This window comes from Cinclus cinclus, chromosome 2 (assembly GCF_963662255.1).
Source record: "Cinclus cinclus chromosome 2, bCinCin1.1, whole genome shotgun sequence".
Classification (NCBI taxonomy): domain Eukaryota; kingdom Metazoa; phylum Chordata; class Aves; order Passeriformes; family Cinclidae; genus Cinclus; species Cinclus cinclus.
In genome coordinates this window covers 12835712-12852591 of record NC_085047.1, presented here as the reverse complement: position 1 = coordinate 12852591, position 16880 = coordinate 12835712, and positions in this window count along the sequence as shown.

Here is a 16880-nt window from a genome sequence, read left to right as displayed (position 1 = left end):
AGAATTCAATTCTCTCACCTGAGTGAGCAGACAGCTGCTGCCACACCGTGCTGAACTGGCAAGCACTTTCTTAATTACTCAGCCCTTCCAGAAGGCAACACTTCAGTGGTGATGAAGAGACACAATTTCCAGAGTTTCAGTGGGAATTGTTTTCAGCTCCTCAGAAGATTTATCGGAAGTGTTCTACTAACTTTCGACTGCATATAAGGAATATTTCCCTGTCCAAAGACATGCTCAACAGTTAAAAACCAACCTTCCCACTTTCATCTCACTGTTGTTACAAATATTTGCTCTCAGAGAGGTATGGTGCACATGGGATAACGTATCCTGGTAGTCCTCTTGCAGATTTCTGTTTGACAAACTTAAATCCTACAAACAGTAGGTAGATTTATCTTGATTCTTTTATATAGAAAAATGCCTGAAGGTTTTAAGCTCCTTTAAAGTCATGGGGTGGAGAGAGGGGTAAAAATCTATTGCTTCAGTAGGCCATGTTAAGGGTTGTTTTAGTCATGTTTGGATAGTTTTGTGTGCAGAAATAAGTAATTCTTTGATGCAATTAACAAATCCTCTTAATGTAGACCTTCAAGAGGAAGGATAAGACACCATCTCTACCCTTTAAACTCAGTAGATACCTGTTTTCAACTTTATATTCCCTGAGGATGTTTAGGAATTTGCTTCAAGTATTTGCAATGTTCTGTATTTGGTATCATTGTTCACAATGGGTTTTTTTTTTTTCTTTATTGATGCCCGTAACGATTTTTATACATATTAGCAAACAAACAAACAAACCAAAAGAAACAACAAAAAAGTATCAACCCAGAACTTCTGCAATGAGAACAACTCATTTTCCCATTTTCCTCTTTTTTCTAGCATGCTGTGAAAGAGAAAGTGCAGGAATAAGTGCCTACCCAAATCTACCCTAAATATTAAACGCACACCTCTCTTATCTGCAATACTCTGCCTTAATATATGCCAATTTCTTAACCAAGTATTCCATTATTTTTCAGTCTCCAGGTCACTGAAAAAACAGGAATTTTTTGTTTGCAGAAACAGATGCTTTTATGTTCTCTTCATACTAAGAATTCCTTAAAACTTTATTTTAGGAACACTGTTGAAAAAAAAAAATCTGCATTTCCTAAAATTCAGTGAAAAATCTTGGGGGAGGGGGAGAGAAGAGGGACTTTTTGGGTTTTCTTTTTTTTTTTTTTGTTCTCATTTTCTTATGTAGGAACAAAATCTAGTCAACTTCAAAGGTAATTTCCATAATACATATATTTTGTTTAATTTTATAATTTATTTCCATTAACCACTTAGATAAGAGAAATACAGATATGCCCCTTTTTCTCTAAAGAATTCAGCAGCAATTTTCATTCTTCTTCCTCCTTCAATATCATATTCTCACCAGTAGTAAATCTTAATTTTCAATTGGCCTAATGACTGCATATCATCAACTGTTAGTTACCTCTATGCTTTTAACATTTGAAATGGAAGGAAGCCAATGTCCAAGGACTTCTGTGAGTCATGTGTTAATTACCCATATGAAAAATTTCCTATAACCATGTGCATAATTTAGTGTTGGTTCTCTAGTAAGAGAACTGTAGAATTACCACACATTCCTCACCTTGTGAAACAAAACAAACTATGTAGGTGCAGAATTATATAAACTGATTTTTTTTGTCTTCCTTTACTGATAAGAAAGTGTCTGCTAAGACCGAATGAAAGATTCTGGTGTGTGTTGCACCACTTTGAATTAAGTGTTGCTTAAATAAATAGCCTCCTGGTTTGAATACTGGGAATAAAGTTGGTTATGAAAACAAAAGACAAAAGCAGGCTAAGTTTGCAGAAACAAAACTTAAAATATTTTGCCAGTATTGATTACAACATATTAGTTAACCAAGAAAAAATATTCTGATTAATAGCCTAATTAATTTTATGTGGCTTATTTTTAGGTTCAGTGTTCTGGTTTCAGTTTTTCTTCACTTAATTTTGTTCTTTCAACTGGGGGATACTCTTAGTAGAAACAAATGTATTTATAGTGAAATCATGCCTATCCCCATACCTATCTCTTTCTCTGTTTTCTAACATGAAATGATTGCTCAAATATTTTCATGCTCTGCCTGAAGACTATATATCCCACTTATTTGCTCCAAAGATGAATCCCACTTCATTTATTTTCATTGCTTTACTTCATTCTCTCTTTCTGTGGTCCTGGTATATGTTATAGTTCATTTTTATGCTACAGCAACATCGGTAAATCAATGGCTCATTTCTAGTTTGAAGATTTTCTATTTTCTAACACAAGAAAGATAAAATACTGTAGCTGTTTGTCACCTAGATATCTTAGAATGACTTCAGTTTCTAATGAACAAAGTATGTTACTATACCCTTTTTCCTTTTTTGTACTGTTTAAATTTGAAATGCCAATTAGTGCAGTCCATTTTAAAATATGCAAAATGAAGCATTTATATTTGTTGGGGATTTTAGAAGTAATATTTTTTTTAGAAATATATATATGGATATATTTGACCCATCTTCAGCCAATAAGAAAGAATAAATATTACAGAATTTTATAAATGGATTTTACTTTTTTTTAAAAAGACTTTGGGGTTTGTAATAAGACCACAGTGTTAAAGGGATATAGTAGTAGTGGATAAGGAAAGACCAGCTGATATTGTCAACCTGGACTTGTGAAATGCAGGTGACATTATCCTGAACAATATCTTTGTCTCTAAATTAGAGAGACACAGATTTCATGGATGGACCACTCTGAATAAAGAATTGGCTGGAGAGTTGCAGTCAATGGCTCAGTGTCCAAGTGGAGACCAGAGATGGGTGGCCTTACTCAGGGACTGGTATTGGGCTGGTAATGTTTAACATCTCAGTCAGCAACAGGGAAATGTGTGGTGCAGTCAACATGCTGGAAAGAACAGATGGTATCCAGAGGGACCTTGGAAAATCTTGAGAGGTGGGGCTATGTAAACCTCATGTTGTTCAACAAATTCAAGGGTGTGCTCCTTCACAAGACAATCCCAAGCACAAACACAGGCTGGTCAGAGAATGTTGAAATAATGTTACATATTTTGCTGGAAAAAATATTACTGACTTGACTATAGGTTGACATGTAAATGCAATTGGTTTATTATTTTTAGTATATAAAAACTGGCTTGGATTTTTATTTCCCTTGTTTACACAAGAACAAGGTTGTAGAGCCTTTTAAATTTTGGGTTCTCAAATTATTCTTGTGTTCTCTTGCAAAACCTGAATCTCAAATAAAAACAAACCACCCAAAACAACACTGCCATTTTAAACACAGTTTAAAAACCAATAATTTTACTGTGGCTAGAGGTTTGAATATTGAAGCTGCAGTTTGCAGTGAGAATAGGAACCAAACCCTAGACTATATTGGAATTGAATTTTATATAATGGGAGTCACACCTGCTACATCTACACATCACCTGTGTAGATAAGATGTAGCTGTGGTTCTGAGGCTGAGTATCAGTCGGATGCTGATCTCAATACTCTTCTAGCAGGGCTACAGAGATAAAGAGCATCCTCCATACATCTGTATATTGATTTACAATGCAAGCAAAAGGGCAAGAAAGAACCTGAAGTAAGCAGTAAAGACATGGCTTAAATCTATGGCTCCCAATGGACAGATTCTGACTAAAAACCTGAAGTAATAAAATAAATATTTAAAATACCTAAATGCTTAGAGAAATCAATATTTGATAGTGCAGCTGATGACTCAACATCCACCTCTATCAAAAACTTAAACAATACACAATAGATGATGACTTCAGTGATGGGGAAAAAGAATCTAAATGTCAATGACTGTGATGTGGGCTGAAACCTAAATATTGCCACAGCCTACGAGTACTTCCTGGTTAAATCAGCTAATAAAAAAGTTGCGGAGTTTAAAGAAATTCTACAAAATCACCTACCCTCAATGCCTTTTGTGAATGCAGAATCAAAAAGAAGTTCCTTAAATGTGCTGCATAGTGAAGTATTGTTAAAGTGAAGACTTTGATGCATCAAGTAATGGCTCTTTATATAACAACAAAATGAACTGATTCAGATGTAGGCAGTGGCTTAGGCTGCTTCTTGGGCAGCTTTGAGTTGGGCACATGTACTGTATATTGTCTTTTCTGCAATTAAAATTCCCAAAGAACCATGATGGCACAATGAAATCTTTTCAGCCAGCTTCAGGTTCAAGAAGATGCAACAAGGTGAGGAGTACTTACAATGAGGCTTTTTACTACATAAAAAAGCCCTCATTAGTTACTCAAGGACAAATGCTGGATAAAGGGAAATAGGTATCAAGAAAGATTTTAGCATCACAGCTGAGAAAGAAAATAATATTAAACTCTGACACAGTTTTCATACAAAGTCTTGGAATAAATGAATATGCTAGAAAAGTCACTCCATATATTGCCTAACTTTGAAGAAGAAAAAAATCAATTTATAATTTCACTTTTTTCTTCAGAGGCAAAAATTACATCAAAAGGAATTTAATGCAGGACTTTTTTGCTTTTAGTAATTACATAGCAACTTTATCTCAAAGGTTAAACCTGCAGTAAATCTCAGTGAAGTACTAATTTCCCAGGGCTTATTATGGCAAACATAATACATATATATTACACTACATAATGCAGAGTCCAAACCTCTGTTGTGTATCACAAGTAATTCACAATTATTAGTAATCTGGTATTGCAACTGGAGCTGCATAACTGCTTAAAATGTAAAAAATATTTTCCTAAGTAACATAACATAACAAGTTTAAGCTATATCTGGTCTTAGCCCACTGTAGCCAAACCAATTTTTTAGAAGGCATTATACAGCCAATAAAGTGAATTTCTGATATTTACTTTCAATTCAATAATATAGTCATGGGAGCTGGCAACAAGAAAAGTCATGAGAATATATCAGAATGAAATCTTGAACTTCGTTTTTATGGTTTGTGTTATTTTCTTCAAGGGTAGAGGATACTGGACTTACCTGCTTGCTTTCTAAGATGAAGTAGCTGTGGGTGAGGGGAGGGCAGTGGATGTTAGGATGTTAGGAGGGCATGTTGCCTGTTTTTACCTGAGTAGACTTTTCATGTTGTGTCTTAGAGCATCCTCATTGTGAGCAGCATGGCACATTATGGTCTAGAGATCTAGGTGATGGTCTAGATGGATGTGCAACAAGATGGGTTCTTTATTCAGTCTCAAAGAATAATGCTTAGTAAATCCTCTGGGTCAAAGCCAGAAACGTGGAGTTTCTTCAGGATATAAAATGGAACCTATTCTATCTAACATCTGTATCAGTGACTTCGAGGAGAAAGTGGTGTACATTCTCATTAGGTTTATGACTGATTTTTCTTCTTTGCACAGACCACTTAGACAACAGTGCAGTTCAAACCTCCCCACTACAAGAGAAACACTGGCAAACTGGAGTGAGTTCAGTTGAGGACCACCAAGCTTGTCAGAGGCTAAGAAGCTGTGGGATATGAGCTTATTCAACCGGGATGAGATGCAGTTTAGAGGCATTAACAGCTGCCTGTGTGGTGGTCATTGAGAAGACAGAGTCAGAGTCTTCACTGAGTAATGTGCCATGCCAACCTGAGAAAAGTGGCGTGATCTGAGAAAAAGATATTTCATCTGGACACAAAAAATATCCCCTTTTACCTTTGAAAACAGTCAATCAGAGAAGCAGGTTGCCAGAGAAGCCATGAAGTCTCCATCCTTGGAAATTTAAAGAACCATCTGAACAAAACCCTGAATAACTTGATTTGATCCCTGACCCAGCTTTCCTTTATGCAGAGGCTGGGCAGGATTACCTCTTGGGATTCCTTCCAACTTGAATTCGGTGATTGTTTAGTAACAAAGAAAAGTTTTCTGGACTGACCTAGACCAGCAGCTAAACACCTGCACAACTCCTGGTCCAGGGGCTCCTAAAACCTGTGCCAATGATGCTGAGCAGCAGTCAAAACATCAGGATGTTACGAACGCTGTTCTAGCCACAAGTCTAAGTCACAGCATGATAGAGGATCCTGTGGGGAAAAAAAAAAATCATTATCCCAGCCAGATTCAGTAAAAATAACTGCAAGAAGTCACAGTAAAATACCAAGGTAACCTATAATCTTAGTGTGCATCATAATTATGATCATCCCTGGGTACTGTGTGCTATTAGTTTCTTGTCCAACATTTCACTATTGTTCATACTGAGTAAAGTCTTACGCAATGTTCCAGTGTCCTGGAAGTTCATGGGAAAACTTTTGTCTCATAATAGAATCCTTAAAGTCTGGAAGGTATCTTCTGCCTATAAAGTAAGGTCATGGAAGTCAATCATATAGAGAAGGAGCAGTAATTTTATATCTAAAGAATTACTTCCTTGGATTTCTAGATTTCTGACTTTAAAAAAAATGTCTGTATGCCAAAATTAAGAGAAATTTCTGATTTCTACCTTGGAATCATTATCATTGGAAAGAAATTTAAAGTTATTGGGTTCATATATTGCCTTAAGAAAAAAAAAAGGTAGAGTGGATGATTTCCTTACCTTTTTATGCACTATACTTTCTAATTAAATCACCAGACATATGAATCAAGATTACTTATGAAACCTGCCAATAAATCCAGTAATTGGACTGAAGTAAAACTAATAAAGGTGGAAAATTTTACACAGATCAAGTTGCTACAGGTAAACATAATAAAACCCATAAAATCTTGTAAGACTGAGTAACATACATGTTACTGAAGTGCGTGGGACAATTTCTTGCCCAAAAGTATTTCTGTTTTGCAAAGAAAATAGAGTAAGGATTTTCTCTAGTAGCAGATTTATGAGAGGAAATAAACAAATAAAAGTATCACGGATCATAGAAAAGAGTTTGGCTGGTGGAACAATGTGTTACCCTCCCTGAGACAGAAACAGGGACAGGCATCAGAAAACTCATATTAAGGAGATCCAGTATCATCCTCCCACCAAGCAGAAGGTGGAAGGTTATGGGAATGGAGTGAATGAAGTCAAGTCCATGCTCAAGGCAGCAGGAGAACCCTCTTCTTGCCCACCTCAACTTCCCAGCTGCATCTGTACTACAGGGATGGGGATCTGGATGGGGAAGGACAATTGACGGATGATATTGATGACAGTGTCTTTGCACCAGAATTGTTGCCAAAGTCAGAAAATGTAGGAGTGGTGAGGGAGTTTTGCACCGCTTAATTAGTGGTTTGTCTCAGTCTCGTCTGTATTCACTCAGAGCCACCATTAACAAAAACACAACAGAAATGTATTTTCTCATCTTCAGGCTTGGTTGTTTATTATTTCTTATCAGAAAGTGCAGAGCGTTCAACAGCACTTCCAGCTACCTGCTAGAAGCAAGGAAAAATGGCAAAAGATGCAGTTGCTACAAGGTCTTTTAAGGCTACTTAGGCCAATAGACAATTAATTAAATTAATAAATTAAATTAATATTATTCATACTTGTGACCCAATAACTAGATTCCCATGACCCTTAGTGTGACACTGACGGACCAGCCAGAAACTACTATCTGCAACCCATGAAGAAGAAGGAAGAAGAAAGATGAACAAAGAAGGAGACAACTCCCAAAATCCTCCATGTCGTCCCCATACCTATGACTATACTATAAAAACCTCAAGTTTAAAACCCATCACTCTGTGAAGGCACACACTTCTAATTCACTAAACACTCATGATTTTAACTTCATCACTCATATGTAGAAGCTGTCTCCGAGGTCTCAGGTCAAAAGCAGCACTCCCCAGGGGGTCAGTGCCTGAAAACACAGAAAGCTCAAAAACCCCAGGTTTCTGGGATCCAACAAGAAAAGCCCATGCCATACATCGCACCTGCCCCCATCGGCAAGAAAAGACAGGTTGTAATTATATGTGACTCTCTTCTGAGGGAAACAGCATCCAGACAGACATTTCTGTTAAGGGAAGTTTTCTGCCTCCCTGGAGCCAGGGCTAAGGATATCACCAGGAAACTCCCTAGCCTGGCATAAGCTTGGACTATTACCCATCTACTTTGCAATTACCCATCACCTCTCTTCTATGTAGGTAGCGATGAAACTGCAATCTGTGGTCAAGTGTGATCGAAAAGGACTTCGGGTCCTTGGGATGATTGGTAGGGGAATCTGGAGCACAGGTGATTTTTACTTTATCTTCCAGCTGCAGACAGTGACGCTGGAAGGTACAGATGGACCCAGTCTATTAATGTACGGCCCTGTGTTAATGTATAGCTGGTGTTACCACCACAGTTTTTAGGTTTTGATAATGGCATGGCCTGCAAGGCATCAAGTCTGCTGGTGTCAGATAGATTCACCTTTCTCAAAGAGGGAAGAAAGTCTCTGCTCACAAGTTGCTGTAGTTCATTGACAGAGCTTTAAACTAGACCAGAGGGGAGAGGGGATATCAGGCTTGTCCATTATCAAAGCATCACGTAGGGGAGTTGGAATATATGATTTTTGGAGGACCCTCCTAAATCATATTATTCTATTATTCTTTAGAGAAAGAGAGGGCTAATTGGTTATTCTAACAAATGGGAGTGTTTTGGTTTAGGGCAAATTTGTGTGGAAACTTCTAAAGGGGTCCTTCTAGAAAGCAGATTTAAAGCGGACTCTCTCGCAACTGCTTTGGGAAAAGATTTCCTTGGAGAAAAGTGGAAAAAAACTGTTCATTTAGCAAACAAAACATTCACAAGCATAAAAAATGAATAATATTAAACCATAAAACTTCTTGCTGCTCTGAATAGATGGCAAATTTAGAAAGTTCTTTCCATTAGATGTAGCTCAGCTCTCTCAGTCTCTTATCAGTTTTTCCTGCTCTGGAAAATGCCACATCCTGGGCTCTGGTGGGCCACAGGTGAGAACTCCTGGTGTTTTTCTGGGCTTTTACTCTAGAGCAGGGCCAATTAGTAATAAGAAAAAGAAAAGCCACAGTCTGGGGAGCTTTTTTTTTCTTCAGTTAGCTAAAAAACCTAACTAAAAAGCAAAGGAGAGTTCTCCCCTGCTGTCCACTGCAGACAACAGAGTCCAGGAGCAGGAATGTAGGTGAGTGAGTGCAGTCTCTGATGACAAACTCTGCTCTTCTTCTCTCCCCCTTCATTCTTAGAACAGTTTTAAAGGTGCAGAACTTAATATCCAGCATAAACAGAACAGATTGGGGATACAAGCATCATATAGTCACCTTGGGGAATTCAGTGATATCAAGGCCTCAGAAGTAGATTAAGTCAGTTTAAGTTTTGTAAAACTAAAAGTCATAATTAGAAGCATATTTTGATTGAAATAGATCAAATTACCATAGATGACCATTTAATGCCTGAAAAATAGCCTGTATAAAAAGATGTAATATACTTCCTTTGTGGTTAAATTACATTATACCTTTAATTGTTTCACCTTATCTTTCTGAAACATTTTTGTGATATCGATTTTTTCTACTGTTTTAGGTTCTACCTTACAGAATCTAAATGGCAATATAAAGTCAAGAATAATTCACATACAAATCAGATAATAAAAGAATGTATATTTTATTTTATTGGTTTAATTTTTTGGTTTTGTTTTTCTGGGGTGTTTTTGGGTGTTTTCTAGTGTTGTGTGTTTGGGATTTTTTCCTAAGTTTGTTTTTATTTTCACTGTTGAGGAAAAGGTACCTATTTTACGGCAGGTGATTTTTTTTTTGTTACTGTTTCCTGCATATTTCAGAATAAAATTGTCAATATGCACAGTGTGGTTTGCACGTTGCCAGATTCTTACCAATAAAGGAATACTGCAATATGTAAATGGGCATATAAATGGAATACTATGCTGTTCCCTAATCTGGAACTCAAAATTTCTTTGTATGCTTTCTCTTAAACTGGGCTCAGAGGATCTCAGCATGCTGGTGCTAGCCTAACCTCCAGTATAAACAAGAGAGCCTTGATTCTACAGTGAGTACTCCTAACAGTTCAGAGATTTTCAGACTATCTACTGTGACTTTCTTCATAGCTCATAGAGGATGCAATCTGCTTTTAGAAAAAAAGCCTTAGCAGACACTTAATTGACCATCCAACCACTGTGAGACGGTTTTTACAGCATAAAAAGGAGATACAGGTTTTAATCCTCAATCCATTCTATTTTGCAGTGAGAATTTGGTAGCTAGGTACATTTCATTTCACTTCATAGGAATACTTGTTATTTGAGAATCCGGCTCTTAATGTCCTGAATAAAATCCCAGTGAATTATGGTCAGTTTTCGCATGATACAATACAAAATAAGTAGTGAAAAATTAAGATGATGTGATGGCTGCATTGAGGACTGGAAGCCTGAAGTACCTGTGTCACCTTTTTCTCACTCAAATGGTAAGGTTAATCTCTGACCCTGCAAAGTGCTCCATCTGGCTGGAAGGCACTGTGCCCTTGCAGACTCCAGCTGAAATCAATGGGGTCCTCATGAAGGGAGCAGCTTGCAGGGCAGGGCTAATTCTGTCAATTAGTGACTGGCTTCCATTGCACGAACATCTGTGTCAGGCTTTCCTGAAGAAGTTCAACACAGCTCCAACAATATATTATCGTTTAATCATTAAGAGACCTTTTTTTTTCCAGCTGTAACAATTTGCAAAATTCTCACAGTACCACTTTCTGCACAGATCTGCAGAACACAACACTGACAACTTCTCCAAAATGCTTGGCATATGAATAAAGCATATGGCACAGCCCTGTAATTGTCTTATGTAGCAGGAAGCTTGGAAATTTTCAAAGATCAATAGCTAGGGAAGGGAATAACTGAAGCACTGCATACCCTTTAACAGTCAAATTCTCTGCTACTAGAAAGCAAACTGCAATATTAGGAGAAATAAATGTCAGTGTCATGTAACAGGAGAGATAGAAAAATCTTGGCCAGTTAATTTTGAGGTAATTATTTTTCCTAATTAAAAAAAATGCAATCTATAACAGTATATTCATAACTCCATTTCCCAGCATAGTGATTTTAGGCTTTGTTTTCTAGCATAAGAAAATTACAATCTATAGAAAACTCTTATATCGAAACATGTTATTAAAAATGAACATTATTTATGTTACTGAAAATGCTTTACAAACCCATGATAAATTAGAAAAATATTATTTGTTCATATTTAGAATGAATACATGGGCTACACTAGTGGGAGTTGATGATGCTTGTCACCTGTGATTCTGCTTGTGTTGTCACCCAACAGCCTCAGGGTGGATCAGCTGAGATGAACAGGGTGTAGGTCCCTGAGCCCTCACCTCAAGTGACTCTTTTCATATCTGCCTGTATGTTTATGAAATATGCAAATTCATTCTCTTCCCTGCTCCGGCCCCTTTCCTTTTTCTTTTTTTTTTTTTTTTTGTCCTTGGGGAAGACATTATAATTGAAACTGTTAATTTTTTTTTTTCCTAAAAACCAAGAAGGGACATAATTTTTCATTGAAAAGAACCCCTGAGACTATAGCATCAGAGGAAAGGAACAGCTTCATCAACAAGTGCTGACAGGAGAGGAACTGCTTTGCCTGAGGATAAAGCTATGGTACCAGAAAACCAGTTAAATGTCACCTCTGTCCCATGGACTCCAAAAGGATTATGCAGAGCTTCTCCATGGGCTCTATCAGTGGCATAAAGGGTTCAATGCAATTTTTCCATCCCTGACAATAAGGAGGTGGAGAAGAAAGGGGCAAAACCAGCAAAGAGCAGAGATTTTGTTGTCACCATGAAAACAGACATTAAGCTCTTCTTATACCAAACATCAGCTCCTGCTAAAAGTACGGTCTGACATTACTGTGGTATCAAGGTGATAAAAAGAAGGTTATAAATGAAGGTGGAAAATCCAGTAAATTGTGACTTGTTGATAAAATGATTGATAATATTTGTTATAGAGAAATAGTGATGCACAAGATTTAGAGGGAGTCCTGGTATTAAGTATCTGTGCTATAGTGACTATTACCACCAAGAAAAGATTTATTGCAATCACATAAGTTAATTCTGTGTAAATGCTGTCTTGACAGGAAAGTGGATCAAATGGTAAACTTTGTGTCAATTAATGTTATTATGCCATAGGATGTACTTGGATCTTGAATTCCTGTGAGTAGTTTTGCTCTTCATGACACCATGAAGTGTATGGTGGTCCTGTGGATTAAACTATGTTAGAGTTGGCCTAAAGCATCCTCCCTGTTGGCTGCAATTAACACAGCAGCTCCTGCCTAAAAGGGAATGGACACCTTCTTGGAGGTTACAGGAACATGCTGTACAGCCATAATCTGCTCTACTCACTTGTAAAAACCTCTATGACTGTAATGAGGGACAACGCACTTGCCTAGAGCATTTATGGATATCTTAATTATTGCATTATATTGCCAAAAAATGCTGTCCAGGTTCTAAATGGTACATCATCACTAAGAGAATTTATGAATGGAAAATCTCATCTGCTTTCAGATCCAGGAGCTCAAACTTAATCACGTATTATTTAATAACCAACGTGATTCCTGTTTATTAACATGCAAGTAGAAGTTACTCTTTGTACCTAGAAGTCATTTCAAGATGAATATTTTCTATTACAATTCAAATTGACCTCATGAAATGGTCTCTGTACTGTGTTTTTTTTCAAGATTGTAATGACAGCATAACTACATATTGACTAAAAGCAATTTGCTGCTATTTAGGCATAAATTGCAAATTATAGTTGTTTGATAAGTCAAGAAATTGCTCTCTCAATTCCTATTTCTTCAGACAAGACATGTAATAAAAATCTTTAAATTCTACACCCATTTTTATATTCACTTCTAAGCATTTTTCTCCACTATGCTGTCTCTCAATTTTGACTGAAGAAAAAGGTCCAAACCCTCCAAATTCTCAGCATGTTTACTCTGAAGTTTTTTCAGATGTAAGAGATCATATTCAGTAGCGGTAATCTTGACTCCATGTAATTGCAATCAGCATTAGTGGGCTTGGCACTGAAATTTGCAATATTCTATCTTAAATTTTTTTTCAGAACTCCTGCTTTATTACTCCCTGTTGTCCACACTCCACAATTTTGTTATGTGGATTCTTCAACTTAGTAACTGTATGTTCTACTAGTTTTCACAAGGTCTCCTTCTAACTCCATCTTGTCCTATTCAAGCCCTCTTCCTGTTTTTAATGGATTTAAACTATACAGCTGAAAATCTTTGAAATTCACAAAATGCTGGACTTGTGTCTTCACACTTGTTTGACACTAAAATATTTTTAAAACATGAGGTGGTTTCAAGTATATAGTGCAGAAAGAGAGAGATTTCAAGTTATTAAGACTGACAGAAAATTCGGTATAATATTTATCATCTCAGAAACAGAAACAGCTACTTATATGACTAATCTTAAAATCATTTGATATACTGAATCCACAAGGAAGTAGCAGTAAGCGACAGTGTAGGATCAACTAATGACATGCTTCTCCCTGAGTCAATATTGCCTCAGTGTATTAGCATGGAGTTAGAATTCTGCTGCTAGAATAGCACAGAAAATAAGGGTGTAATTAATTGCTAATCTGAACGAAGTAATTTAGTAAATGCAGAGGAATAGAGGCCAGATTTCAGCCAAAGCTAAAGATTTGGCATTTCTTCTCTAATTAAATTTAATGAACAGATTAGCACCTTCAAATCACTGCAAAATCTAGTTTGCATTATTAGTTGCCTTAACCCAAAATTTCAGTAGTAACATGAGGGCACATTCTAAAGCAAAGCAGCAATATCACATATCACAGATACCATGGATAGGTCCATTAACTGTGCAGGAATGAGTGTAGTTACACCTCAGCTAGTGTCATTTAATGTATTTCCCTGTCTTTATACATGCATATTCTCTGTGTTTGAGAAGAAATGTGATTAATTGCAGAGTCTTATTATTTATCAGTATGATTATATTATGTAGCATATAAAAACACCTGTGACTTCTTTGTGTAAAAAATATGCTTTGCTCTAAAGCACTTACTCCTTCTTTGACTTCTTGTCAAAAGGGATTATCTATACCTGTTAAACACCAACCAGAAAACTGGTATTAATTCATAAAAATGTGATTTCTAACAACACTTTGATAAAATAAACAAATAGACATTTCACCTCCTCTCAAACTAAAACATCAATTTAATTTGCCTCCTTCCAGGTTAACATATATATCCTGCAATGCAATTATGGCACAATTCCTGCCTGGAAAGGACTGATATAAATTCAGCATTCAATACTGTATTTGTGATAGAGTCAGCTATTATATGACAAATTCATATAGTAGGCTCTCAACATTAACAGTAGTAATGAACGTTCCAAAAAGTCATTATATTCATTTATAACACACTTTTGCAGTGACATCTTCCATAATTAATAAAAGGATTTACAGTTCCAGTATGTTTCTCAGTGTTTAATCTTCTACATGGCAAGTCATTGTTTACACTGTAGATCTTGATATCATGCAAGAAGAGGGGATATTTTTCCTTCAACTCTTGAAAGAGGCTGAAAAAGAACAATTTTCTTATTGACTAAAATACAAAATGAGGGTATAAGCATATAATTAGTTTGATGTTAGCCAACTAGAAACTAAATCCTTTTTATATTGCCATATCTCTTGAAGCAAATTTATAGTCAGTGTTACAAACTGGTTTACTTAACTCATCACCTTTCTTTTTGAGATTCTGTTTTAAGCAGACAGACCGTAAAAATCTGGTGAAAACAAGGAAAATATGTAATTGGGTTGTACACGTTTTAGCACCAACATTCTCTCAAATGAAAGGTGGAACCCAGCTGTTTACAAAAGAATCTGATAAAGATTAATATTTAAAAAGAAAATCAAAGGCTAAGAGGCAAGCAGCTGAGTGTTGTTTGGTGACCATTGGTCACCAACCATTTGGTGAGAGATTTAGTACATTCTGGTAATCTGTAAATTAGGTTCTGGCTCTCCCCTGACAAAAATTGATTTTACTTTGAAGTACATAATATTAACAACATTGGCATAATATGCCTTTTGCAGATTTTGTCTTTTGATTGAAAATTTGGAAAAATACAGAATGTTTCAAATGAAAGGAAAAGAATTATGAAACATTAATTTCAAAGTTGTTATTTTTTTCCCTCTTCCAGTGCTTTTCACACTTGTATTTTCTTACTTAGTATTTTTCTCACTCATTTTAAAACATCTTTTCCCTACCTTTTTTCCTATACCAATTCAATCTATTTCCAAAACTTATTTTACTTAGCCATCATTTGTAGATTTGATTTTCTCTCTTTCATTTTGGTTTTGTTTGGAAGGGAACTTACAGATTGTTTAATTCCAATCCCCCTGCTTTGGAGATATTTTCTTCCTTATATCTATTCTAAACTAAATTTACAATCTTTCAATATACCCAGTACAGTTAGTCACTTCATACCACTAGTTGCATTTGTTTAAGATGCATATGATTAGGGTATGACTGTGAAAAAGTAGAGAGGTGTAAATAAAACAAAATACTCTTTTGCAGATATCAAAACACAGCAAAGCCTTCCTGCTGTGGCCACTAGTTCACCAACACTTCTTCCTCCAGCACCACTTTTACTTTAGTCTGTGAGTGTATGTGGACACCAAATCAAGATAGATGTCATCAGCATGTCATCTAATGAAATTATTAAAAGGGAAAACATACTGTCTGACACTGCTTTCATTTTACAATTATTTAAGACTCCTTCAAAGATTGATTATATGCAACACTCGTTAATTCTGTGACAATATGTACAAAGTAGGCAGGTCAGCAAAAACTAGGGAACATTCTTAGATTTCCCTTATCATTAAATACAATAAAAACAATGAATTAGTTATTAAAGCCTTATTGCATTAGGCATATGGAAGAATATGTGCTGCAATGTATACTGCTGAGCCTTTTTTCTGTTCTAACACTCTGCCATATGACAATATTTTCATAGCTACTGGTACATGGGGATAAATTGGTGTTCCCGCTTTAAATGATTCCATTCTAAATCCTATTTTACAAGAGAGTTAAGTATGGCAGGCCACTTTGTAAGCATCAGGCTGAACCTATGGGCCTTACTCATTTCAGTTACACAGCATGTAACTCATGTTCCCATTTGCTTTGAATAATAAAGCTACATAATCCAGCTCTCCATTAGAGAACACAAGCATGGGAGTCTCCTATCCAGATAATTATGTGCAGTGCAAATTACATGCCATTAGTATGCTGGCTGGCTGATCACAGGGACAGGGGTGTATTCAGACAGAAAATGTAGGAGCAGTCCAAAAGAACCACTTAAAAACGTCCAAAGATAAAGTCCAGCCAAGGCACCAAGACTGGCATTTTAAAGGGAGCACCTTATGGTGCAAAACCACAACTTTTCTCCCCAGGTAGCTTATCTCATTTCCCTATGACTTTTAAATGTGTATGTAACTGAAGTTCAAATAAATTTCTCGTGACCAGATCCAAACCTGTCAGGAAGTTGCAGACACCTGCTAGTGGCAGCACAGTCTAAACCAGGGAATGGGTGGGAGCTCTCAAACTTGTGTTTCTTTACTCTGTCATTACTCTGAGATGCAGAACTATTATTTCTTCAAGCACTTGTAATAAAAGCTCAGCATCTTGTTTAGTTTCCTCTCTGCATCAATATATTGCTTCAGCATTACAAGCACCACTGATGCACATAAACATTATGAGAATTATTATGGAATCTTCAAATGTCCACTTAATTTCAACTTGGAGAGAAAAGAGAAAGTTGGGAGAGTCCTACAGGACAATTTTTAGAGGGAGAACACTTGTTTCTGTGGAAACTTCAGTTAACTACCATAGAAGGCATATCTTGCAAGGAAGGAAGTGTAGAGATGTATGTTTTACTTGGTATGGACAGATATTTCTGTTCCTACATAGTTATGTAAAAGTATGATTATATACATTA